We start from the raw sequence: 27,217 nt of genomic DNA, 5'->3' as shown, positions 1-27,217 counted from the left end.
GTGATCGAAGGCGTTAAGGGTATCTGCTATATTGTAGTTGTAAACGGTAACTTTCTTATGGAGCCTCGCCCTAAAGTTATATGGGGAGTCTTGTCCGACCTGAGACTGATCTGTTCTGAAGCGCCCGTATCTCCTTTTCTCTTTGGATCTGAGCACCATTGTCATACAAGTCTTCCTTTTTATGGGTGGAACCGCGTATTAGTTTATCATATCCTTGTCACGTAATTCAATTTTATGGTAACAGTTCACTGTCTACTTTAGGCGAGTATCATATAATATCATTTTATTATTTTATTTTATATTTTAAATTTTAGAAATAGTGCGTGGTAATTTTATTTTTGTTTAGATTAAAAATTCAATTATTTTTTAACAATTCTCTTGCATGAAAAAAATTTAATTATTTATAATTTAAAAAATTTAAATTTTAAAAGAATTTGACATCTTAATTTTTCAAAAATTTATTTATTTTTAATTTCAAACAAAGGTTAATGTTTCCAATATAAATCTAATTCCCATAGAAAAAGGTAATTCTCCATTCAAACAGGAATGGAATTTACTTTTGGCCTTTCTTTACTAAAATGAGAATATTTCATTCTGATTTGAACTCCACCTTGTTTCATAAATACTTTTTCAAAATTTTTATAAAAAAATAAAATTACAAGAAGAATAAATTTTTTAAAATTTTTTTTAATGAATTTAACAAGAAACCACTAAAACGAAAACTTAACTTATATTTAAGGACTAAGAATAATTTAAATACCTAACATTGTCCCATGAAAACCTATTAATTTTTTCCTCAAAGTTAAGGGATATTTCATTTAAGAAAATAAAAAGCGTAGAAAATTCAAGAATAGATTAAGACTTTTAGAAAGTAATTCAAATAATTTTAGTGCCCAAAATATGAGATTTTGAATTTTTTTTTAATTAAAAATTGAAAATTATAGAAATAAAATATGAGATCTCTCATATTTATTCAAAAAATAAAAAAAATAATGAGATTAATATTTAAAATATATGTATATCTAGGTGAATAAAGATAATAATATTAAATATTTTAAAAAAGAGAATCGTTCCTTTTTAATTATGTTCAATAATTATTTTTAGAGTCGGAAAAACTTTTAGATTAATTAATTGTCAACTTGAAAAGAATAGGTTATCTTCGATATTTCTCCAAGGAAAAAAATAATCATTTCACCTCTTAGGTTATCTTCAATCTTGATGCACAAAACTTATTTAACTTATATTTTAGGGTGTAATAGAAAACAGAGGAGTTTAAGGAAATCCTACACATATCACTTTCATCAACATTAAAAATCCTGTGGGAAAAGATGGGTCACCATAGGACAGCTAATTGTCCAACTATTATTTGTCCAAATTAAAATTAAAAATAAAAAAATCCATATTTCTTCATTAAATGTTCAAACAGAAAATGTTGGTCCCACTGCACGACCAATTACTATTTCTCCCTTTCATCTCCATTTCCCTTGCTTGTAGGGGAGAGCATAAATCGATTTGAATTGAAAAATTGAATCGAACCGATCAATTTCGATTTAATGGTTTAGTTAATTAAAAATTTTGATTCGATTTGGTTAATATTTTCCAATTTATTTAATTTTCGATTCGGTTTAAACGTATTAAATAATCGAAAAATCGAAAAATCAATTTTATATATACTTTTATTAATTATATATATATTTTTAAATTTTACATAGATTTTTATGAATTTTTAAATACTATTATTATGTATTCAAACAATATTTATTGATAAATTTATGTGAGATATTTATTAAATTAATTTACTGAAATTAAAAGCAGAAAATTCAAAAAAAATTACAGATTTCAGTTTGAATCGAATCGAACCGAACCGACTTTTATCGATTTGATTCAGTATAATTATATTTTTATTATCGATTTTGTCGATTTTTAATATTTTTATAATTTAATTTTCAGTTTTTTCGATTTGATTCGGTTCGAAACCGAACCGACCGATTGCAGAGCCCTACTTGCTTGTATGGATTCTGTTTCTTTCTGTAATTATCATTATTATTATTATTATTATTATTATTATTATTATTATTATTAGTGAAACTTATTAAGTTTTCTTGCCCTTGTCTGTATGCAACCTTTTGTCTTCTTTGGTTCTAGAAAAGTTAAGGACTAGAACTTAAGCATCTAGAATTCAAAAAAATAGAAAAAAAATATTGAAATTGGACACGATTCAACATGAGTACTTGTATTAATTAATTTTGAAATCAAATATACTAAAAAAAAAATTAAAATTAGTTCTTATATTTATATATTTCTAAGAAATTTGACGAAGTCTTCATGAACATTTATATTTTAACATTTTTGACATTTTTTTATTTTACATTTTTTATTATATATGCAAGATTTTTTTTTAAATGCAACTCATATTGTTGGTCAAAGGTAGTTTTAATTATATCCTAAAATTTTCTTTTATTTTTTTAAATTATAATTATTGTTATAGTTTTAATTTTAATTTTAAATTTTTTAAATAGAACATGTAGATAATTTTAAAGTTTATGGTAAATACAATCGTAAAAAAATTTTATATTTTTAAATTTTTTATAATTATATTCTCTTTATATATATTTTTTATAAATGAAAACTTAAATTTTTAAAGTTGTTTTAACGGTACTTTATCATTATTTGCGACGAGACTTAACACATCATTATATATCTACAATTTTTAGGATAGAATTGTGTTTAAGGTATAATTGTAATTGTTATCTCAAGATAAGTGATTAAGAGGGGTGAATGGGTCACTTTGCCAATTTTTCAACTCTTATTCAAAGTTTTAATTAAAAATTATAACTACTAATTTGAGTATAAAAGATGATGGATTCAAATAAACTTTTCAAATGTTTTCTTGGAAGATTTTGAAAAATACTTAATAACAGTACACTAGAAAATAAATGAAGTAAATTAAGAAAAGCAGAAATTAAAATAGTAAGATAATTTTATCAAATTCTCATCCGCAGTAATTCTAACTCACAAAATGATATCTCAGATTAATAAGCAAAACTTAAAAGTAAAGAGATAAGTGAGAAGAAGATCAAACACATAGATTTTATAGTGGTTCGGTAAACTTAGCCTACATCCACTTTTCTAAAGTCATTTCTTGAGTTTTCACTCTACTAAATCTCTTTTTATTAAGCAAGAAAACAACCTTTCATACAATCAGCAAACTTTTCACGTATTTATAGACCTTTACACGTTTGATTTATACTCAAACTTTCACTTAAACTTTAATAGGTGTTTAAGACCTCTATCAAGTAATCACACATTTGAACAATCTTATATAAGTTTTGATTTAGAAGAAAGACACTCTCAACAACTCTTATAAGATAAAGCAGAAATGCTATTAAAACGAGAGAGAGTAAATTTGCTAATAAAAATCAGATGTGAGAATAAAAAGTTTTTAATGCAAAGATATCAAAATACTCTCAAGAATTCTATGTTTTTATTACTCATTTATAAAGAGTTTTATTCTATTAAATAGATGTTTGAAAATTTTTTCTTTTTTAGCTGTAGAGATAACTTAACAGGAATAAATTTAAAAACCAAGCCGTTAAACTATTTAAAAACCATGCAGACTGAAATTAGTTGCTTACGCAGTCTAAAAGTAGTTAACTAAAAATGAATACGGATAGAATTAGATATCTAAATTTTAGCTGTTTTTAAAATTAGATGTCTAATTTTAGCCTTTTAGAATAATTATAATGATAAATAGTATGCATACAATACAAATTTAAAAAATTTGATTGAAAATGATTTTAATTGAAATAGGGTCAAGATAAATTGTTTATTTTCAAATTTAATAAAAATTTCAAAAAATGAATAATAATATAAAAATAAATTTTAAATACAATTGATAATAAAAAAAGTGATTTGATAATTTTATTTGATAAAGTGCATTTGATTAAATATTAAAATATTAAAATTTAATTAAAAAATTATAAAATAAAATAAATTATCGAGAATTTATTAATAATTTAAAATATTAACCATAAAATTATCAATTTTTTATTGATAAAAACTTATAATTATATTTTTACTTTTTTATAATAAAAAAGTATAAATTGATATCGCAAAATAAGAATTTATTTTGCGATAAATTTTAAATTTTATTGATGTAATTATCTTATCAAATGATATGATAATTTTGTAAATTTCTAAAAATATATATAATATAGAATACATTTTTAAATAATTTTAAAAAGTTAAAATTTAATAAAAATATATAATATAAATTCTAATTACAATAAATATAAAAATACAATATTTTTTTGCAATTATCTCTAATTCCCAGAGAAAGGATAACTCTCCGTTCAAAAAGAAATGAAATTTTACTTTTGGCCTTTCTTCACTAAAATTAAAATAATTCATTCCGATTCTGCACTCTATATATCTTCATTAAAAAAGATAAAATTACTAAAAGAATAAAAAAATTATTAATTTCTTTAGTGAATTTAACAAGAAACCGCTAAAAAGAAAAACTTTTAACTTAATTTGAGGACCAAGAATAATTTAAATATTTATGTCACACGAAATCTATTAGGTTAAGAGAAGCCAATTAAGAGTAATTATATGAAGCATGCAGAAGAAGCAACAAGCTTCTATATAATTAGAGACAGCAATTTGATATTTAAATTATATATATATATAAGTAAAGGATAATTATCAAAGTGTCTTTGTAATTTTACATAATTAATTAAAATACTATTGTATTTTATATATTATATTAAAATATTTTGGTAAATTATTTCTTTTAATTATGAAGGAAATCCATTCAAAAATTAGATTTTTAATTGTTATATGATAAGAAAACATTTCATAATTTCCTATCTACCCTCCAAATGCAAGATACAATCTCCATTTTTTCATTTCCTTCCTTAACGAGCTTTTTTTTTTTTTCTTTTTTTTCCTCTCGCCATCTGTTTCTTTTTCCTTGACAACTTAACCTATGATTTCTATTTAATCTCTCACTCCATCCGTGCTGCCCAGCCAGCTTTGTATCCATAGTTCACCCAAGAGAGAACACATCATCTAGCTCAATCTCCCTTTGAAATTAGCTCAATCTAGCTCAATCTTGCTATAATTGTCAAAATGCCCACCTTCAGTTTGGTATTCCACTTCTTTACCCTGTAGGTCTGATCCATATGTGGTTATCATATAAACTCTTAATCATGAAAGTCATTTGAAATGTTAAAATAGAAGCATAAAATCTCCATGGACAATCCTTGTTCCCATATGTCACAATGAATTTATCGTCACGTATAATTTCTTTTTAATTAACTTATAATCTCTTGAATAATATAATTTTGAGAGATTTATATTTTAGTATCTAGATATTGCTATTATTAATAAATCAGTTCATGCATTTTCAGAGACCTATTAAAACATTCTTAACTTTTCTTTTCGTCAACGAAATAGTCTTTCTGTCACATTTTCTGTTAAAAATAGATAAATGATGAAAAAGAAAATTTTTAAAATTCAATTTTGCTCTCAAATAAAATCTCATATTTAGTCCTTGGATATTGCTATTATTAACAAGTTAATCCCTACATTTTCAAAAATCTATTAAAATGTCCTTATCTTTTCTCATATCTATTAAAACATCTTTATCGTTTCTTTTCGTCAGCAAAATAGCCCCTTCTCCTCCTCCTCCTCCTCCCCCTTCAAAATAGAAGAAAAAGAAGAAGAAGATGATGATGAAGAAGAAAAAGAAGAAAAAGAAGAAGAAAGAGAAGAAGAAGAAGATGATGATGAAAAAGAATAAGAAGAAGAAGAAGAAAAATCTCCTCCTCCTCCTTAAAAAAGAAGAATAAAAAGAAAAATCGAAGAAGAATCAAAGAAGAACCAAAGAAGAAGAAGAAAAAGAAGAACCAAAGAAGAAGGAGGAAAAGAAGGGGGTAATTTAGTCTTTTACTATATTTTTAACGACAGAAATAGACGGACGGACTATTTTTTTGACGGAGAAAAAAGATAAGAACGTTTCAATAGATTTTTGAAAACGTAGGGATTGACTTGTTAATAATAGCAATATTCAGAAACTAAATTGTAAATCTTCCTATAATTTTTTAACGTATCTCTTACTTTATAAATATATTTAAACTTTGACCGATTCTAAAATAATTTCTTTCCCTTCATTACATTAGAATGTATCAGAATACATTCTCCTGGGTGAATCATTATTTTTCTTCCTACTATTATTTTTCATTTCCTCTAAAATTCTAAGCATCTAACTCATACTCTTTAGCACTTCTTGGGTCAAACAAACCATTTATATCTTCAAGAGATGAGTTAACTGCCTCTATCATTAGATTGAGCCCCACCTTTTACAACCCATTCCTCATCCTCACCATCATAAAATGATAATTCATAATCATTACCAACCACATTGTCATCTTTTTCATTTCCATCCTGAACACTGCCCTTACCACCAGTCTCCCTATTGTCCACAGTACCACCACCCTTGTTGCCCACAACACAACCACCCTTACTGCCTCTAACATCAGGCCCTATTTTGTCCTTAGGCACCACTTTCCATTCTGCCCTTAGCACCACTCCTTTTACTGCCCCAAGTAAGATTTCCTTCATTGCCCACATACAAAGAGAAGGCAATAATTATATATAGACCCAAAAATACCTCTCATAATGAAGGCCGCATATCAACTCCACGAAGACCAATGAAAACTTAAAAGAAAAAAAAATTACAGCCTCAAAGATTTCAACCTCTAAATTGGAGAGAACTTCCATAGAGAGAGGTATTCTTTTTTTTTTTTTTTTCCAATATAGTCAAATTGTTACATAAGCAGCCAAAACCATTATTTTTTTAAAACATAACAATTGCATATAACTAAAAATTAAAGATTTTAATAAAACTTTTACAAATGGCAATTTTTAATTAAAAATTATCACCTACGAAACAGTTTATTAAATAGTATGTGTTGAGGATACTAGATTACAAATAACATAGGAAGTAATATTCAATCTAAATAAATACCAACATCTCTCTTTATAGTTATCCTTTTTTGTCTATAGTTTGTGTAAAAAAATCCAATTTGAATATCTCAAGAGCTAAATAACAGTAAAGATACACCCATGTTTCAAGTGTAAAGGTTTGTAAGCGCTGAGTATGCTTAGAAATATGTAATGCATGCAAAGCTTGGATGATAATTAGGAATGTAAATGAATCAAACTGTTCGTGAGTGATTTAAAGTTAGACTTGATAAAAATTCGACTGAGTTTGACTTGATTTCTAAACAAGTTAAGTTCAAACTTAATTTTTAGCCTTGTTTAGTAAATGAGTTAAGTTTGAACCTACAAAATTCAATTTATTTTCGAGTTTATGAGCAGATTTGTGAAAAGACTCATGAATAGTCTTGTTAAGTAATCTGAGATTTAATATTATAAGAGAGCTAAATTCAAACTTAGCATAAAGTTTCATAGGTCAAATCTAAGTTTGCTAAAGTTTATTTTAATAGTTTAATTAATATTATATTTAAGAGCATTTTCTTTACAAATTTGCGAGCTAACTTATATATATATTTATTTAATTAAAATTATTTAATTTTAAATTTATTAATTTTAAACTAAAACTCATTATACATGTAAATAAATTGAATTATTTATAAACTATTTGAGATTAAACTCAATGAAAATTCGACTTATCTAAACTCATTTGTTAAATGAACCAAACTTGAACTTACTGGTACTCGGCTCGAGTATGAAATAAGTAAAACTCGAGTTCGACTTGAACTCGAAAAAACTTTTAACGAATCAAACTTGTGCTCTCCAAAATTCGGTCAACTTGGTTCATTTATACCCTTAATAATAATAATGCTTGCTTTTACTCATTTTTACTAATTTTAAAAATGATTTATTATTGTTTTTGAACTTCAATATTATATTATAAAAATACTTACCATTTAGAATCTCTTTCATTTACAAAAAAAATAATCCTCGACAATAGTCGAGAAGTATAGCTCATATGACATAATAAAAAGTAAAAAAAAAAAATACTTGTAGCATCATAAAACACTAGTCAATAAATTTTTCTTTCCTTTAAGAGATGTTTGGCAAGGAGATTGTAGGGCATTAATTTTGGTACCTAGTGTAATTACATATCTGAGGCAGTGAGGAGACCTATGATGAAAACTCTATACTTTGCACCGATACTTATAAGGTGGATTGGAGGAGATTTTGGAGTGATATTATATGCAAAAAATAAAATTAAATAAAAAATAAGAAATAATAAGAAAAATCATGGTAAAAATGGAACAGTAGATATAGGCTTAGAAACTCATATGAATAAAATGAGATAAGTAAATGAAAGGAGTAATTAGATCATGGTAAGATCTAAGGCCTTCTTGCATACTCCAAGACCTTTTACCACAAAGTGTAAGGTCTATTTAGGCTAAGAGATTAATAGGCTAAAGTTAGTAGAAGTGCAAGAGCCGAATGAGCCTTGTATATTGACTCATCTAGTCAACCAAAGGAGATGGGGTAAAATTTATAATTTTAAAAGTCTTAGGAAGTGATCTTGAAAGTTAAAAGAGTTCAATGTGCATATTTTCTCCCTAATTTAGGAAGCTAAGACTAGCCAAATCAATTAAGAAAGTAGATTTTCTCTTTCCTTATAAGTTATGTCAACCTTTTCTAGTATTTAAGCATCTTTCTTCTCAATGTATCACATCAACAATACACAACTTACCAACTGCTTTTCACTCTTTTTCTAATAGAAAAAATATTATCTCATACCTCCCAAAAAGAGAAAAAAAAATATTTAGGGTAACCATAAAACCTTGGCCACCACCCCTACCAGGAAGCTTTATTAGTAATACCCCTTATCCGTCTATAAAATAGCTGAGTAGAGAATGTCACATGCTATACTATATAAAATTGCATATATAGATTTAAATTAGTTTTTACATTACCGGTTATTATTTAATTTATTTTAAATATGTTAACTCACACTAACAATTTTAAAAGGAGAAACTGCAAAAATCTCCTTTTTTTATTAGCAATTATCCCTGTAAAGAAAAAAAAAGTTATAAATTCTAAATATTTACTTAATTCACACTATTAAATCTATAAATGGAACATATAAACTTAAAATAGTTAACACATTGATTTATACTTTTACTATTTTCAATACTCATTTACAGACTCCTGATGGACTAGTTATGTACATGCCAAATATAAATAACCTCTGTATAAAACTTGTGAATAACTGGTTATGATAATTTTTCCATGCAGATGCAGAACGAGACCTCTTGATTATTACTTCCATTATCTATTACGTGCGCATGAAAAAGTCCAATGCGCTGAGCTTATGCCTAGTAGGTGAATAATAATATATTCATTCAAGTATAAATAAAAATACATATGACAGTTACACCAAATTCATTTCATAAAAACGAGTGAAAATTTTGAGTATGTGGGTAAATAGTGATCAAATTAAGTCATACAGTTGTATATATGTAAGGCCATTCATATTATGGTAACCATCTTGTATGCATGCTTATAAGGTATTAACAACTTATATAATTAAATCTTAACCCCTATAAACTCGTAGCAGGATCAACTAGCCAAATAAGAAAAAACTGTGTCTGTATAGCACAAAGTACCAAATTGTATGGCCTGGGAGTTAAATATTGTGCCTGTATGGCTCAAAAGCTAAGAAACTGTATGACAAATGGTGTGTCAAAATATCATATCATGTAACCCATTAGAGCGCAGTACTGCTAAACTGTATATGGTATTGCCATACCTTTATTCTGTCTATGACTCCCACCGAGTTTATGTGGCTAAGAATACATATTTAAATGTTAAATATTTATTTATACTAAAATATATTCATTTAGATGCTTAACATATTGAAATAAGCAAGCATTTTGAATTATACATTCATAAATAAGAATATTGATAAAACGAGTTCTTAAAAGCATACATGTGTGTGTAATATACCATATTCAGTCATAAGCATAATATTCAGTCATGAACATATTACTATTTCATTAAGAACATGTGTGTAAAGTTTTAGTTTATTAAGTTAGCACGTGTATAAAGTAGGCACATCAAGCTAGCACATGCGTAATTTGGCCGCAAAGTTAGCATGTCAATCACTTTTAGGTCAATATTTAGATTTAATTGTGTTTCTACCTTGTTTGTGTCAAGCAATTATGGATAAGTTAACACCTCCCCAAATTAGCACAAGGTTAAGCTAGAACCTCTCCTGAAACTAATTACCCTAACTTTAGAATGATATAATTTAAGTCTAATAGTTTCTCTGTTTCTATCCTTAGGTTTTAGAATATGACATTATTATCTCTTTCTCTTCTCCTTCAATTGCTTTTTATGTTTTTCTTTGATTAACCAAGATAAAGATTTGTTAAAACAAAAAAAAATTCCACAAGAACATTATTCTGCATCCCTTTCAAGATGCTTTGTACATTTATACATGTTTTAGAGAGATTCACTCACATTCTACCTGAGTTTCAATATTGATTGATCAGGAAAATGATCTCTAAAATATTTTTGTAGATTCTTCATGATATTCCCTTAATTTTTCATATATTATTTGTTAAGATATGATTTTTTATCAAAGGATATGATCTTTCAAAGGTTTAGAGGCAATCGATGTTAGTCTAGGCATTTTCTACACATGACACCACTTCAATGACATATAAATTAATTTCAAAGACTCAAATAAGATCATTCTTAAATCTAAATTAAAATTTGAGAAGAGAACTAAAATTTTTATCTTTTGATATTTTTTTTATTCAAGCCTTTAGATCCATGCAAATTAGATATAATATTGGTATCAAGAATATATCACTTTTAGGGGCATCTGAATTTTGAAGGCCATATCTCTTAATCTGCAACTTATTTTGGCTTGGTTCTTATTTTATTTTTTAACTCCATGTATTAAGTTTATCTTTATAAAATTTTATATTTTTATGAGTTGGTTTGCTATTTTTCTCAAAGTTTAAAACTAGTAATATAATTTAAAAATAAGAAAACTAAAGTGGCGGTATGGCTATTGTTGTTCTTATGTTCTATTAGACTTTTCTTGTACATTTTGGTGTTTGAATTTTTACTTTGCAGTGTTAGCATGCTCATTTTTTGCGTTAGGATTAATGAGTAGCAGTTAGGGCTACAAATTACCTATGGTGGCTAAAATCTCCGTTTAAAAGAAGGAGATCATGTTTTCTTTTTAGTTTAGGAGTTCATTTTTATGTTTGGTTTGACTTTTAGTTAAATAACCAGCTGCTATAATTTTTATTTTATTTGTGTACTTCCTTATAGGCTCAAATTAAACTTTAATTATTTATTAAAAGGTCTAAAAGTGCATGATTGTAGTCTAAAATTAAAAGATGGTCAAACCTCCTCCCTTTGGTTAGCCTTAGCTGAATACCTCACTTGGGAAAGGAAGTACAACCTATGCAAGGTGCTGCCTATGGCGTTTAAGATATTGTTCTAGTCTAATAGTAGCCCAAAAGCCCAATTTTGAAGACCTTTTGCATAGGCTATTTATATTACAAGTTTCATAATAGCTTAAAATAGTTATTTTTAGTTTTGTTAGTTTTTAAATGGGTTCTAATTAACTCTTTTCTCCTCTCCCCCCTTCTTTAGTTGTAGGATGGTTGTAATAGTTATCTCTTTTATCTTCTGCTTTTTTTAGGTTGTTTATTTTCTTTCTTCAACTAAGAAGTATGTAATTAAACTTAGTAACACCTAAATTAGGATCACTTAATTATGCTAAAATCAAATTAGCATGTTAAAAATATGATTGGTATGTTTAGAGGTTGTTTATCATCAGGGCATGAAATATGGCTAAGTTGTAATAACCTTGGGGCAAGTTGACAACCTAATGACCTTCTTTTATAATTCTAAGTGTTTACTCTCCTAGAAACTATGAACACTTAGGAACACAACTTGTGTGCAAATGGGGCAATGGCATGTAAATATGATTTGAAAACATGAGTTAGGGAAGCAACATTTATGTCGCAAAAAAAAAAGTAGAAACCTCACATGCTTGGGAAAAATGGATTATGTCAAATACTCTTGTTTGTTTTGGATGCATTTGTTTGACATAATTTGCATTCAAGTGAATAAGAATTTCATAATAAATACATTAAGACATAATATAAGAAACATATATAAAGGGTCAATACTTGATCTAAGTGGTAAATTCTAAGCAAGTGGGGTCTAGCACTTTTTCTATCTCTTAACTAAGCTTCTCAGAAGGAGGGAATGGGTTCTCCAGTGGCATCAGTGGATGGTAGACCTTACTGATGCACTAAAATCTCCGAAACACCACGATTAAGGCGCGAGTGCAGGATCGCCAAGGGAAGAGGAATGGTGCGTCCATTTTTGAGGGGTGAGAATGTGGAGACAGTTTGTGGTGGAGAGCTGGTGAATCGTTTAAACAAGAAAATGTGAAACACATCATGTATTTTGCTAACTAGTGGCAGATCCAATTGATAGAAAAACTGGCCTATTTTACAAAGGATCTTGAAGGGGCCATAGAATCGAGGCTCAAGCTTATGCCTGAGCTTCCCTGCCACAAAGTGTTGATGATAAGGGTGTAGTTGTAACCATACCCAAGCTCTTGGGGTAAATGCTAAGTCTCTATGTCCTCTATCATAAAATTCCTTCATCCGATTTTGAGCCTGCTGGAGGCAAAGACAGATGTCCTGTATGGCTCTGTCTCGATCCATCAGAGCATGATCAATGGCATCGACACGAGAGGAGCCAGCTATGTATGCTAACAAACGGGGTGGATCACTCCATAAACAACTTTGAATGAAGAGGAGAGTAAGGTGGTGTGAAATGAAGTGTTGTAGCAGTATTCAACCCAAGGAAGCCATTTCACCCATTTGCTTGGTGTGTCCCAAACAAAGCACCGTAAATACATTTCAATAATGTGATTGAAGACTTTAGTTTGGCCATCAAATTGGGGGTGATAGGTAGAGGAAAATGCTAACTTTGTACCACTCAGTCGAAAGAGTTCTTTTCAGAAGGTGCTAGTGAAGATGACATCACGATCACTCATGATGGATTTCGGCAACCCATGTAAGCGTACAATGTGATCGAAGAAAGTGTTTGCCATTGTTAATGCTGTGTAGGGGTGTGCCGGGCGTTCTGGCTATGAGGACTTAGAGCTTGAGCTCCTCGAGAAGTGAGTATTAGTGTATTTGCCCTATGCCATTATCTTGGACCTTTTTGTATTTCATTTTGTTTATTAATAAAAGATATTTTATTATTATTATTTGTTTGCATATTACATAATAATGATTAACATCATTGATTACTTATTATTATGATGATAATAATAAAATATGACTAGTATGATTATTGATTGATAATCATGAGATGATTATGTGTATATTGATATAAATCAATTATCATAGATACTTGTTAGAGAACAAAGTATAGGATGGACCCACATTGAGATCACTACATGGGTTATTGTCATAAGTGAATATCAAGATGGTTATGTTTTAATCCTTTAACTTGAGATTGTCATAGTTTCCAATATAAAGACTATTATGTTTTAACATAACCAAACATTGCCTTTAATTGGATAATCATAAAAGTTATGATTGAGCATAATAGAAATTATGTAGAGGATATTGAACAATCAAGATAGAATTTGTCTCTCTCTTTGAGAGAGATATCTTTTGGACCCCTCAATAAGCGAGAGTAAAAAATGCATGATTGTGCTCAAATGAATTAATAATATGATCAATATCATTTGGTTTTATCAGTTTACTTAGAGATCAAAAAATTATAAGTTTGAACTTTATAAGTTTGACATTGACCATGAATTTTGTTCAAACTAGATATCGTGTGATAAATGGATTAATACATGTTCTGTTTATTAGACTTCATCGGACTATCGATTCTCATATTAATTGGGTAGTCATAACATCTTGCTAGAGGCCGCTTATGATTTATTGGTCTTGTCGGGCTGGGCCTATTGCCAATTAATGTGAGCCTATTAGGTCACACACAAAAGAATATCATTGATGTGTTATATCATATTAATGGGCTGAGAGCCCGTTAGTATAATTAATAATAATAAAGATACTATTATTATGAATATTAATTATTTGTTATTATAAGATAATAATATTTAAAAGATCTGCAGTCTATCTGTAACTGTTATAGATAAAAGATCTTTTCATTTTCTTTTGAAAAGGAATTATCGTAATATATTATATATATATTAGTATTTGCAATATCATATATATATTTTAGTATTTGTGATACTGTGATGGTTGGAATTGAACACAACTCTTTTACGAGAGTTGAACATAACTCTTTTATGAAAAGAAGTGTGGGAAAAAGAAAAGACTGAGAAAAATGAGCGAACATAAAAGACCTTCTTTGAATTGTGAAAAAAAAAGGTTTTTCCTATAATCGTTTTTCTGAATTGCAGATTGGGAGCACATAGCTAATTCATCCGTTCAGAGAGCTAGCACTCCAGACGGAAACGTTTGTGTGGATACCATTAAGGGTGTTCGTTTTAGAAGCAGCACCATCAGTCGGGAACAATTTCTTTTCGTCAAATCTAAAAAGTTAGTCTTTTTATCATTCCTTTCGAATTAAACGAAGCACTCGAATCCTGAAAGGAAAAACATAGATCTTTTATTTTTCTGCTGCGTAATTTTGGGTTGCAGTGATCTTTGAATTTTCTTACAGTGAGGTCGTCTGAATCAATGCCAGTGCTAGATGTTGGATGCCTCGATGCCATGTGACTCCAGCTCCAGCCTCTTCTTGTGATGATTAAGCTTGGACATGGACTGCTATAGGAGTGCCCCTTGAAGAAGACTTAGGTTGAGTGGAGGCTAGTTCCTCGGTTATAGGTGGAGGAGGGAGAGGAGGAAGCATAATGATCTCCTCTGCTCAGTGAGTCCATTTCGAAGGTGGGCCGGATGTTCCAGCAGCAGCTTTGCCTTTGCAAGCAGCATGTGTTACTTCGGCGAACTTGTTTTTCTTTCTAGCCATACCTGTACAGAGCAAAAAGTGAGTAAGACAGTTTTAAAGAAAAAAAAATTTAGAAAGAAAAATACCCTGTTCTATAGTGTAGAAAATGTTTTCCCGAGGGTTTCGAAGATCGGGCAGTTAAGGGCCCAAGCTTGTTCCGCCTAGTATTGACTCTGCAAAGACAAAACTGCATTCTTCACTGCCACATTGATGTCTACCCTCTGAGTCGAGGTGATCCTCTGGAGGAAGTCCAAAGCCTCTTCCTCGTCCCATCGTGGTTGGACTCCATCCATCATGAGCTCCACGTGTAAATTCCAATCAGTCTAGAGCCGCCCAAGACCCCCAGATACCTTATGGAACATGATAAAGAACTTTTTTTCTAGCGCTTCAGGTAAGAGGGTATCCGATCAAAGAGAGTTTGGCACTTCTTTCCGCTGAAGAACCAGAATTCTTTGTTCTTCAGGATACCCAGTTGGTACAGTTAGAAGAAGAGCACAACACTCGGATCGCTGTTATTGTTGAAACAGAGAAATCGAAAAGCCAACAGGATCCTCAAGCTGTTGAGATGCAGTTGGGCGACTACAACCTTGTGGAAATGAAGGAATTCAAAGAAAATGGGTCCATAGAAAACCAAAGACATACCTTCAGTTGCTCTTCATAAACCATGATTGTATCCTCCGTAGGGATTTGGTCATCCACATGAACATGCAGGTTTGGAGCATTAACCTGGAAGAGCTCTTGGGAGATCTGCTAATGATTGTATGAATGATCCATATCCTTTTCTATTAGCACGGGCGGGATGTCGTTTACCAAGAGGCTATCATTATCATGAATCGCCCTCAGTGGAACAATAGGAGCCGGAGCGCAAATGAGGCCGCCAGAAAAGGAGCCTAAAGTAGAGCTTCCACCAGAAGGAGATGATGAAGAAAAGATATTCATCTCGGGAAATATCAAAAAGAAACAAAGAAGTACCTTAAGTAAATGTGAAAGTAGAAGATTAGATGGTCGAGTCTTTTCCAAAGAGCAGAGAGTAATTGAGAGCAAAAGGTGTAATCAGAAGAGAAGAAGGGATTTTATACTGAGATTTTGATGGCAAGTTTACATATAGCTTAAGAAGCAAGGTAATCATCATTTATGTCTAGAAATAGGCGAAGAGACGTGGGTATGAAGAGCTAATCTAGGCATGTCGCGTATCTAAGATCATGAAGACAACTGTAATATTCGAATTTGAAGAGTCGAAGACCAGTGGGGGAGACCTCTGATACGACATAACAATCGTTCAAAGTAAGCCGTGAGCTGTTAACATAGGATAGGACCATGTGATAAAAGGCTGATAAGCTAAAACACGGTCGTAGAAGTCCTACCTACAAGAAGGAAGACTAGGACACTATAACACTCGGTGCTCAAAATACTAACACTCGCCCTCTCCTGTGTCGGTCGAGTTTTTTATAGAACAAAGTTATCGTTAGCGGATATAATTTAGCAGATCTCCATTATAACTATAATTGCAGGATCCCTTATCTACTAGCCGGTACCAGTCGGATTTCTAGTATATTTAATAATTAACTCCATCTTATACAAAGTTTAAGATATATATTTTTACACACTCATTCTAAACTCAAAACAATATATTACACTCGGCCTTTCTAGTAAGTTACTAGTTTGAGCATCGGAGTAGCTGTCCATAAGCACCAACCATCTTACTCTTTCTCGTTTGCAGATTAACGAATCGCAGTTCAGCTCCATTTTCGACCACGTCAATTTTAATATTAAAAAATATATATAATTTTTTAATAAAAATATTATATTATTTTATACTAGTTATTAATTAATTATATAATTTTAAATCCAAAGTCACATGTATAGTTAATATGTAAAAGTATATTATATAATTAATATGTAATTCATTCATATAATTAAGAAATAAAAAGTAATTTAATATATTTATGATTGAAATTATTTAAAAAATATAAAAATAAAATATAATATTAAATTTACAATAACTTAGATTGCATATCTATATGCAATTTTAGTTACATATAAGTTTAAATACAATTTTATTAAAATTATAAATACATCAAACAACAAATATGTAAAATTAATTTTTCAATTTTATTTTAATTTAATACGATTTTAGAATGATTCAGTTTGATTCTTAATAAAGAACCAGAATCAAATTAAAATGATAAATATAAATTTCATTTGTTATAATTTAATTCTTATAATAAATATTTTTTTTACAATTTTATATAATTAAATGCGATGCGTTAACTGTTATATGTATAAAATAATGTAATTTGGCAAGACTAATCAGGTCGATTCAGAAGTAAAAAATTTGATATTATTTTTTTCTTTTTACAAAATTTAAAAATTTACAACTTTTAAGGACAACATATGTTAATAATACTCCATTTGTTTTTTAAATTGGGGATGTGACACAAGAGTCATCTTCATATAAGAGCTTACCCAGTACCACATGCATTTTGGTTTTGTTTAAAGTGAGAAGGTAACCCAAGTTTTCCATTTGAGTGAAGTGTGAAAATAGGAAAAGAGACCTTTGAACACGAGAAATGAGCTGCACTCAATATTTGACATCTTCTCAATCCTCAGGTCCTAACCAACCTCAACCATTAATAAAATAATATTAAACTTCGAATACCAAGACTTTAGCATCTGTATATATAAATACACGCACGTCACTGCAATGGGAATACATAGGCAGTTGGCTATAATTTTCTAACAGTCCTGAATGAAAGGCAAGGTCTTAATCGTCATTATAAATTTCTAGGATAATGAAAATCTACAAGTCAAAGGCCTGCTTCAGTTTAATTTAATGGTCCAAAGCATATTATGTAATAAATCTTCATTATTTTAATTTCCTAAAATAAGAATCAAAAGAAAGGTATTGCCATAAATAAAGCCTAAATTTTTATATCATAATAATAGAAAAGTTAAGCACTTGGCAATGCTGCAATTATAATTTATTTATACATATCTCATTATTTTCATCCATATAATTTATATATCCTACTCCTAAAAATTGAGTTATAATTTTATAATAAGATATTGCACATTTTCAAGATAACTCATTATAAAATAAAATTTTTAATAAACATCCTTAATCTCTTTAAGACTTAGCACTCCCTTGCAAAGCAGCATGCCCTTATTTTAGAGCTTCCAACTCATTCTTTTCAATATAAATCTTTACATTCGTTTCATTCAAACATTGTGCATAATCATCTCGATACAATATCATGTTTCTATAGTCATAATATTTCAATTCAAAGTTATACAGAGCTTTCAAGTAATCTATGGTCTCAATAATAATTTGATATTTTGAATCATCAATTCTAACAATACTACATCAATCCACTTAAATATAAATTTATTTTCCACAATATATGTGATGCGGAGCAATTAATTTTAAATTTTATGACAGATTTGAACCGGATTTAATTTCTACTATCGACATCCGTTAGAGGCTCACGATAACTTTTCGAAAAGGAAATTTCGAAATGCACGACTTTTAAAAGTGTGACAAGGGACATTGGCTTGTCACAAAATTCAAAGTGAAAATTCTATCGTTTAAGGGGTCAATTTTGTATTTTTATTATATTTTTAGACTTTTTCATAATTTTTATATTAGAATTTTTGCTATTATAAATAATTTTTTTCTTAACTATTTGAAACACTTTAATTTTCGAGAATTCAATAAGAGATTTTGATTTCTAACATTTCATTTTTTAAATTTCGTCTTAGCTAAATGTTATTGGTTAAAACTCCTGATAGAGTCTAATCAGTTCTATTTCAGTTGGTATCAGAGTGAAGTTCATCCATTGCCGACAACCAAAAGGCGCGACTCGCTGCAATTGAGGCATTTTTTGATGGATGACTTGTTGAATCTTCTGCGTTGTATTTGCAGTGATAAGAAAACTAATGGGTATCTTACTTTTACCTAAGCAAAATTTACTTACAACAGTTATGTTCACAGCTATACAAAGTTGTCACCCTTTGCAGTTGTGTATACAAAAATTCCTGCGCATATAGTTGATCTTATTGCGCTTCCTACAGATTTTCATATAATACTATTGTGACAAACAACTTGGCAAAACAATATTTGGATATTTTCAAACAAGTACAATGGTACCTTATGGAAGCCAATGACAAATATAAGACTACAGCTGATAAACATATGCATTTCAAGTCCTTTAATATCGGTGATTAAGTTATAGTGTATTTACGCAAAGAATGTGGTGGATGATAGAAAAAACTTGACTAAAAGAATATTGGTTTATTTTGGATTATGCAAAAGTTTAATGCCAATGCCTATGTTCTTGACCTCCCAAATTCTATGAAAATTTCTAAAACGTTTAACGTGAAATCTATTTCAGTATTATCCTGCTGATAACAATTCGAGGTCAAATTTTTTACAAGTGGAAGGAATGATGTAGAGCAATTAGTCTTAAATTTTATGACAGATTTGGACTGGACTTAATTTCTGTTGCCGATGTCTGTTGAACACCCACGATATCTTTTCAGAAAGAAAATTTCGAGACGCATGACTTTAATAAGTGTGACGAGGCTTGTGAGGCGAAAATTTCATCGTTTAAGGGGTCAATTTTATAATTTTATTATATTTTTGGATTTTTTCATAATTTTTTATTTTAGAATTTTTGCTATTATAAATAACCATTTTCTTAACTATTTGAGACACCTTGTAATTTTTTATAATTCAATAAGAGATTTCGGCTTTTAGTTTTTTATTTTCTAAATTTCATTTTAACTAAACGTTATTAGTTAAAATTTCTAAGGGAGTCTAATTTTTTTGACTATTTGAGACACCTTGTGACTTTTGATAATTCAATAAGAGATTTCGGCTTTTAGTTTTTTATTTTCTAAATTTCGTTTTAATCAAACGTTATTATTTAAAATTTCTGAGAGAGTTTAATCTGTTCTATTTCAATATAAATGGGAAAAAAAGTCAGTTTCATGGAATGCTGGAGAATTTGTTGAAGCACAACCATGAAAAAAAATCATAACAAACATTCTCTAAGAAGGAAGGGAAAAAAGAGTAAAAAATTAATGTGAAAAATAAAAAACAACAAATAGTCCTCTATTTGCTAGTACTCCTCCAAGATCAACACCATACAATAAACGATAATAACAAACAGTAGAAATGTAAAATCAATGAAATAGGAAAGTGATATTTCTAAAAGTTGATAAAAACACCAATAGGAACAAAGCCAGCTCAACAAAGTAACACAACAAAGTAACACAGGAACAATTAAAAAAAAAAAAATCAAGCAGTAAGCTATATACAATGAAAGAACATGAAATGAAATATATGAATATACCAAAACAAAGTATGAAAAAGCACATGCAAAATAATAATTTTTTTGCTATTTATATCCAAACCAAGAACTAAGAGCACTGTCTGTCAGGTAATTCAAAATAGATAGTAAATCTTGTCAAACCCAACTACCTAAAGGGATTTATGATAGGCCAAATGACAGAAGAAAAAAAAATTACGTTTATATTTTAATTTAAATATTTAAATTTTAGATGAATTGATTTTATATTTTAAATATAATTTTAATTAATTTTTAAAAATTAAAATGTAAGAGTTTATATAAAATAACAACTATAATATTTTATTAGTTTTTAAATGTAAACTAATACTACATAATTATACTTAATTATAGTTAAATGATATATTTACTCTAGAAATAATATTAATTTAACTGTTAAATATGCAGTCTACCGCTTTAACAATAGTAAATTTTATTTTTCACTAATAATTATAAAAATTTTTTAATAAATATATTATTTTTAATTATTTTATATATTCTATTATTTTAAATTAAATAATATATCTGTTATAAAATATTTATAATTATTACTGTAAAATAAAATTTATTATTGTTGAAAGTGTGTACCTCATATTTAATGATTGAATTGATTATCTTTAATTTTAATTTTAAAAATTAATTAAATACACTAAATATAAAAATTAAAATTAAAATTTTAAATTAAATATAAAATAATATAAATATTTGATTTTTTTCAGTCAATTGGTTTTTAAGATACCAACAGAAAATCCAAAGAAAAATGCATAAGAAGCAAAAAGCAGAAAAAAATCCTATCAACAACAATAAATAAGCCGATAACTATCAAATTCATTTAATAAATGTAATCATGATTTGGTAAAGCAATACATATGAGTAGTTAAAAATCAAATCAAATAAATCTAAAGGCATCAATGACTTGCTGTGGAGAGAATAGCAACATTCCATTGTAGAGAATGCATGGACAATATATATATATATACACATGAATAGTAGCTACTGCTATTTCACGGCCAATGTAATAAAACCAAGAAGCTCCATCTGTTACAACAAAAAGAAAAAAAATTCCAGTGATCAATAAAGATGAAGCACAATTTAATTACCATGATAAAAATAGAATAAAATGGCAAAAGAAGTCAAGCTATTACCCAGCAAAACATACACAAAAAATGAAAGCAATATCACGCTTCTTTGCAAAATAACGATGTTTGTAAAGAGATCCAACATCGGCAAATGGAAGATGTTGAGGACAATGTCACGTTACTTAAATAACAAATAGGAACCAAAAGCAGTCACACAAAGCATTTCTATGTTTTGAAATTTCGCCGATTCGCAAGAGGCCCAAAAGCTAGGAATAAAACATACAAGATGATGTTGCACCATCTGACGGCTACAAATGAACAACGCTGTGGAAAGGCAAAAAGGTATGTATCGGCTTAATGCTAACTTCACTTTCTGTATCTTTTTAGAAAATTGAATTTATTTGATTTTCAAGTTAAATTGATCTAAAAGTTTTAGTATACGCTCAATTTAGCTCATACATGAAAATCAAGAAATTGAACTTCTTGATTTTTGACGTAAATCAGGAAAATAACAACTTTAGTTTAAAAATCAAGCAATTCTACTATAAAATTTAAATAAAACGAGATTAAGTATCTACTATAAAATAAGCAAAAAATAATTTTTTTTGAAAATATATTATTTTAAATCAAACGAAATTAAGTATTAAGAAATATAGCTGGTTGTAGATCTACTGTGATGGACTTTGGCCCAAATCTATGTCTTCCATTGCTTTCTCTTAATAAGTGGAAATGGTAGGTCTAGAAGACGTTTATTCTCTCTCGCGAGATCTAGTGAGAGATAAAAAGAATAGATAATAAAATTATTTAATATAGATCTATGATTTATTTTTATTTAGCTTTAAATTTTTAAATTTATGAATAACTTAACTTACAAGAGACTACATATCGTACTTTAACTTTTAATTCTAGAATAATTTTATTTTTTTATGATGTGTGAGTGCATAAATATTATAATTTATTTGTCAGAAATTAAGTTATTTTATAATGAAAATTTTGTTATTTAATTTTTATGTTATGAAAAAATTTATTAATAGATTATTTAGTTTTAAAAATATAATAAAATTCCATAAATTTTTTTAAAAAAAATTAATTAATTATTTCGTTAATTTTAATAAGAAAATATTTCACTATTTAATTTTTATAATTTGAAAAAACACATTCAACCCTCAATTTTGTAAAAAGTCTATTAACTAGTCTTCTCTTATTGAAAATATTTTAAATTTTTTTACAATATAAAATAACTAAATTAATATGAACTAATTAATAGATATTTTAAAATTTTAAAAATATTTTAATATATTTTTTAAAATAAAAAAATTAACTAATAAATTTTTCAATAACACAAAATAGTTTTTTCCTCTTTAACATTTACTTTAGACCATGATTGTTAATGTTATTGTTTCACATGCCTAAGAATACTCTAATGTGAAGTTAAAAAAAATGAATACTTGATTAATCTCATATCTATATCTCTACTTGGAATTTAAACAATTTCATAAAAATTTAATTCAATGAATTTCTTTTATGACATTCTCTTATTTAGAATAAAATAATTTATTTTTTAATTTTTAAAAATATTATAAAAATTAAAATTATATATAATTTTTATAAAAATAAATTTAATTATTTTCTTATAAAATCATTCTAAGCTAAAGGATAGGAGCATAAATTAAGCTAAATTAAAAAACAGTGATGTAGCTCACTCTGAAAGAATAGTTGAAAGACTAATTTATACTTTTAGGCACCATCATTTATATTTTTGTCCGAGACTTGCTTATGGAAAACCACCAAACAATCCAGGAAAGGCTAATAAAAAACATAAACGCTCTCATACCATTGATGACGGTTTATATTTTGGAAGTGAGTAAAAGTAAGATATTTTAAGTTAATTTATTTAATTTTTCCTGATTTTTATTATTTGAGATGAAAGGAGTCTTTTTTTAAAAAAAAGTATTTAGATGATTAAAATAGTTTTTTTCAAACACAAAATGAAGGAAAAACTTCAAAAAAAAACTTTCAATTGCCTTATAAAATCTTCTCTCAAATATAGGTGTCATGGTCCTTAGGTTTTCAACGCCCAATCTGTCAGAAATCAGCGTGGAACCGTGCAGAACCGTGCAGCACTCAGTCAATCAGAGACCAAGTCAGCCTATCGTAGCTCACTAACCAGAACTATTAAGTCACTAGCAGAAGCTAAGTATGAGAAAATGCTTGTATTGCTTCTAGAGAAAAGATTTACAAGTGTAGCTGTACAAATGAATACAAATGGAGTTTTTATAGTTTGGAAGTTTCAAAATGTGCTAAAATAATACAATTACTTGGGGGCCAAAATACATTAGGAGATAATTCTGGAATTGAGGTCTCCACTTGGAACTTCTCCTGAATCTACTGCCTCTCCTTCCTTCTTGGGCACTGGACTCTCTCACAGCTTCTAGAAAATTCAAGCTGGACTGGGCTGACTAGTGTCTCATGCGCTCCACAGACCAGCTCCAGTCTTGTATTTGTCCAGCGCTTCCGAGTTGCTTCAGCCTAGCGTGCTTCTAGGCTCCTGAGTCCCATGCAGTCCCGCGTGCTTATAGGCTGCCAAGTATCAAGTAGCTCTGCCTACTTTTGGCCTGCCACCGATTTTTACCCAGGCTTGCCTAGCGTCTAGGTCTTTCCTGCATAAGGTCTGCATTGGTTCGACAAGTCATCAACCCATTTTCGATTGATCTGCTACCGGAGTAAGATTTTTTGGAGTTTTAGGGAGAAACAGAAGGACTGTGACATAGGGGAGAAAAGAGCCATTACAAAATATCTTAATACCAAATACCAGAAAAATAACCATGTTGTTCTTCGTTCTCGTACATCTACATAAATTATAATAACTAACTTTATTTCTCCCTTTATTCCAAAAGGAAAAGGAAAAAAAAAACCTCAATTTCTCCCTTCCATTTCTTTCCTTTCCCTTCATGTTCATTAACTCATCATGAAATCCCTTTACCACATACTCATAACTCAGGTGTATGCTATTTAAAAATTATGTAATCTATTTTATAGAGTTATTATATTTTTTAAATATAAAATATTAATGGAAATATATCTTAGGTAAATTATTATTTAAAAATATTATATCAAATGAATTCAAAATATCATTAAAGTCATAATGATACTCTTTCTGTCTTATAATTTTTATCTAATTTTTCTTTTGTTTATTTTTTTATTGTTCCAAAATTATTGTCCATTTTTTTGTAGACTATAGTAACATATGAATTGATTATTATAATTCTATTTAATTTTGTATTATTTTTAAGAAATTACTCTAATATCTCTTAATATTTAAAAGAAAAGTAATGTATTTAAAATGAATATAATTAGAAAGTTAATAAAAAAATTATATTTATTAATATGTGTAAAAAAAATAAAGTGGATAAAAATTATAGAACAGAGAGAGTAAGTGTTATAGAAGAATGTATGAAGCCAAATGAGTTTTAGGTAAATTAAAGCTGATAGATTTCGAATTCAAATCCTAGTAGGAGTCATTTTGATATAGCATAATTTAGTCCATTTTATATTAATATTATTGATGAATATTTACACGATTTCTGTTTAATTTATTGTTTTTAATATTATTTTACAGAAAATAGTATAAAAGGACAATTTGGAGAAAATGCTCCTAAAACCGCCTTATTTGAAACAAAAGAGAGCAAACCTGTCAAGTTGGATTCAATACGAGCTGAATGAGAAAAATATTTGGAGATTTAAATATTGAAGCACTTGGGCCAAGTACATGAACACAGCCCACTTCGTATGGACCGCACATGGACCGGTGCATTCCCTCACTCACGCAACGCAATGGGCCACAGCAACACTCGCGCACAAGCTCCAGCGTATGGACTTCTCCAACACGTGGATCCATTCGCACCAAGCTATCCTCACATGGGCAGCTCATCACTTCACCCTTACGCACACGTGGCCCCACCAGACGCTCATTCCCGCACATGGATTCACAATTTGATGGCCCATTCCCGCACTTCATGAATTCATGCACAGGGACCCGCGCACTTCACAAATTCATGCACATTCATCCAGCCTGGGCCCGCTTCGTTCTTGCACATGGACTCCACTATCCCTTCACAAGGACCAAGCCAAGCTAACGCACATTCCCACGGACAGCCCATTCACGCCTCAACTCTCGCACGTGGGCCATCAACACGCGTGGACAGCAATTGGCAATTAGGGTGACGTCTCTCCAGCTCTATTTAAAGAGCTTTGAGCGGCCAGAAGTGGGGGAACTCAGAATTCAATTCGGCAATTCCGCCGAGCTTCGGCGAGGCAGAAGGGCAGAATCCAATTTTCGGTTCTTTTCTTTTCCTTTTATTTTTCTGTTTTTAATTCAGCCAATGAGTGGCTGATTTCTTTTATCTAGTTGAATATTGATTGAAACTTTAGTTGTTTAATGGGTTGTGAGACTTGATCAAATATTGTTTAATTTTGGAAATTCAATATTCATGCAATTTCATATTTAATTCTCATATTATTTTATTATTGAAATCTACGTTGATTTTTTATTGCAAAATAATTATTTATTAGTTTGAAATGCAATTTCATATTTAATTCTCATATTATTTTATTATTGAAATCTACGTTGATTTTTTATTACAAAATAATTATTTATTAGTTTGAATAATTTAAGTCTGTAATTGCTTGGGTTATTCTTACATGAGAACACTTGGAATAAAACCCAAGAAAATTGCATGATCTAGCGTTATCTCCATACGTTTGGGTAGCTAGGATTGGATCTCTCTATTTCTTAATGCAATTGACAATTATTTTGATGGCTAAGGCCCAAGGACGTTCCTTGGCAATTTGTTGATTAATAATTAATTAGAGGACGTTCCCTAATTGGTTTAATTATAAGGAGAGATAATGGTGGTGAGAAGCGTCTTCCATCTCCATAAACTAATCTATTGAATCAACCCAAAAGAACAAAGTGTCTGTGATCAATCCCAATGACTAAAGTGGATCCAATACTTCAACTAGATTTTTTTTATTATTTATTTCTCTTTTATTTTATTATTCACTTATTTTAATTGCTGATCAAACATAATTTAGCCAAATTTTTATGATCTTTATTATTGTTTATTTACACATTATTTAGCTTAATTTATGGTTTTTACCTTGTTTTTACAGAAAAGGAAGAAATTGAAAAAATGAAAAAAAAGTGCAGAAAATGACAGAAAAGTGATTGGGTCAGTGATTTGCCCAAATCACTGCCCAAATCAAGCTGAAGCAGAAACCTGAAGGCAACAGGCAGAGGTGATTGGGTCAGTGATTTGCCCAAATCACTCGTAGAAACTGGTCAAATCACTCGCAGAGACAGAGACAGAAACTGGACTGAATCCCAGAGAACGATTAGGGCAGATTGGGCGAGTGATTTGCCCAAATCACTCGCAGAAACTGCCCAAATCACCTTGACAGCAGAATTTACAGCAGAGGCGGGAAAAGAGCAGAAAATCTAAATTCAAAGAAAAGAAGTCCAAATCCACTTCAAACACCACAAGATCAGTCCCAAGAGTCAATCCCTTCACTTAGAGAGTTCCATTCTCAATCAAATACAAAATCCAAAGAGGAATCAAAGACTACAAAGAAGACCAAATCAAATTGAGATTCCAAAACCCTAATCAAATTGGAATTGGGATTCTCCAGCTATATAAGGGCAGCATCCAAACCAACATCTCATCATCCCATCTTCAGCAATACTGCAGAAAATTACAGTAGCTTTCT

Source organism: Manihot esculenta, chromosome 13 (assembly GCF_001659605.2).
Source record: "Manihot esculenta cultivar AM560-2 chromosome 13, M.esculenta_v8, whole genome shotgun sequence".
NCBI lineage: Eukaryota > Viridiplantae > Streptophyta > Magnoliopsida > Malpighiales > Euphorbiaceae > Manihot > Manihot esculenta.
Note: the sequence above shows the minus strand (reverse complement) of the source record.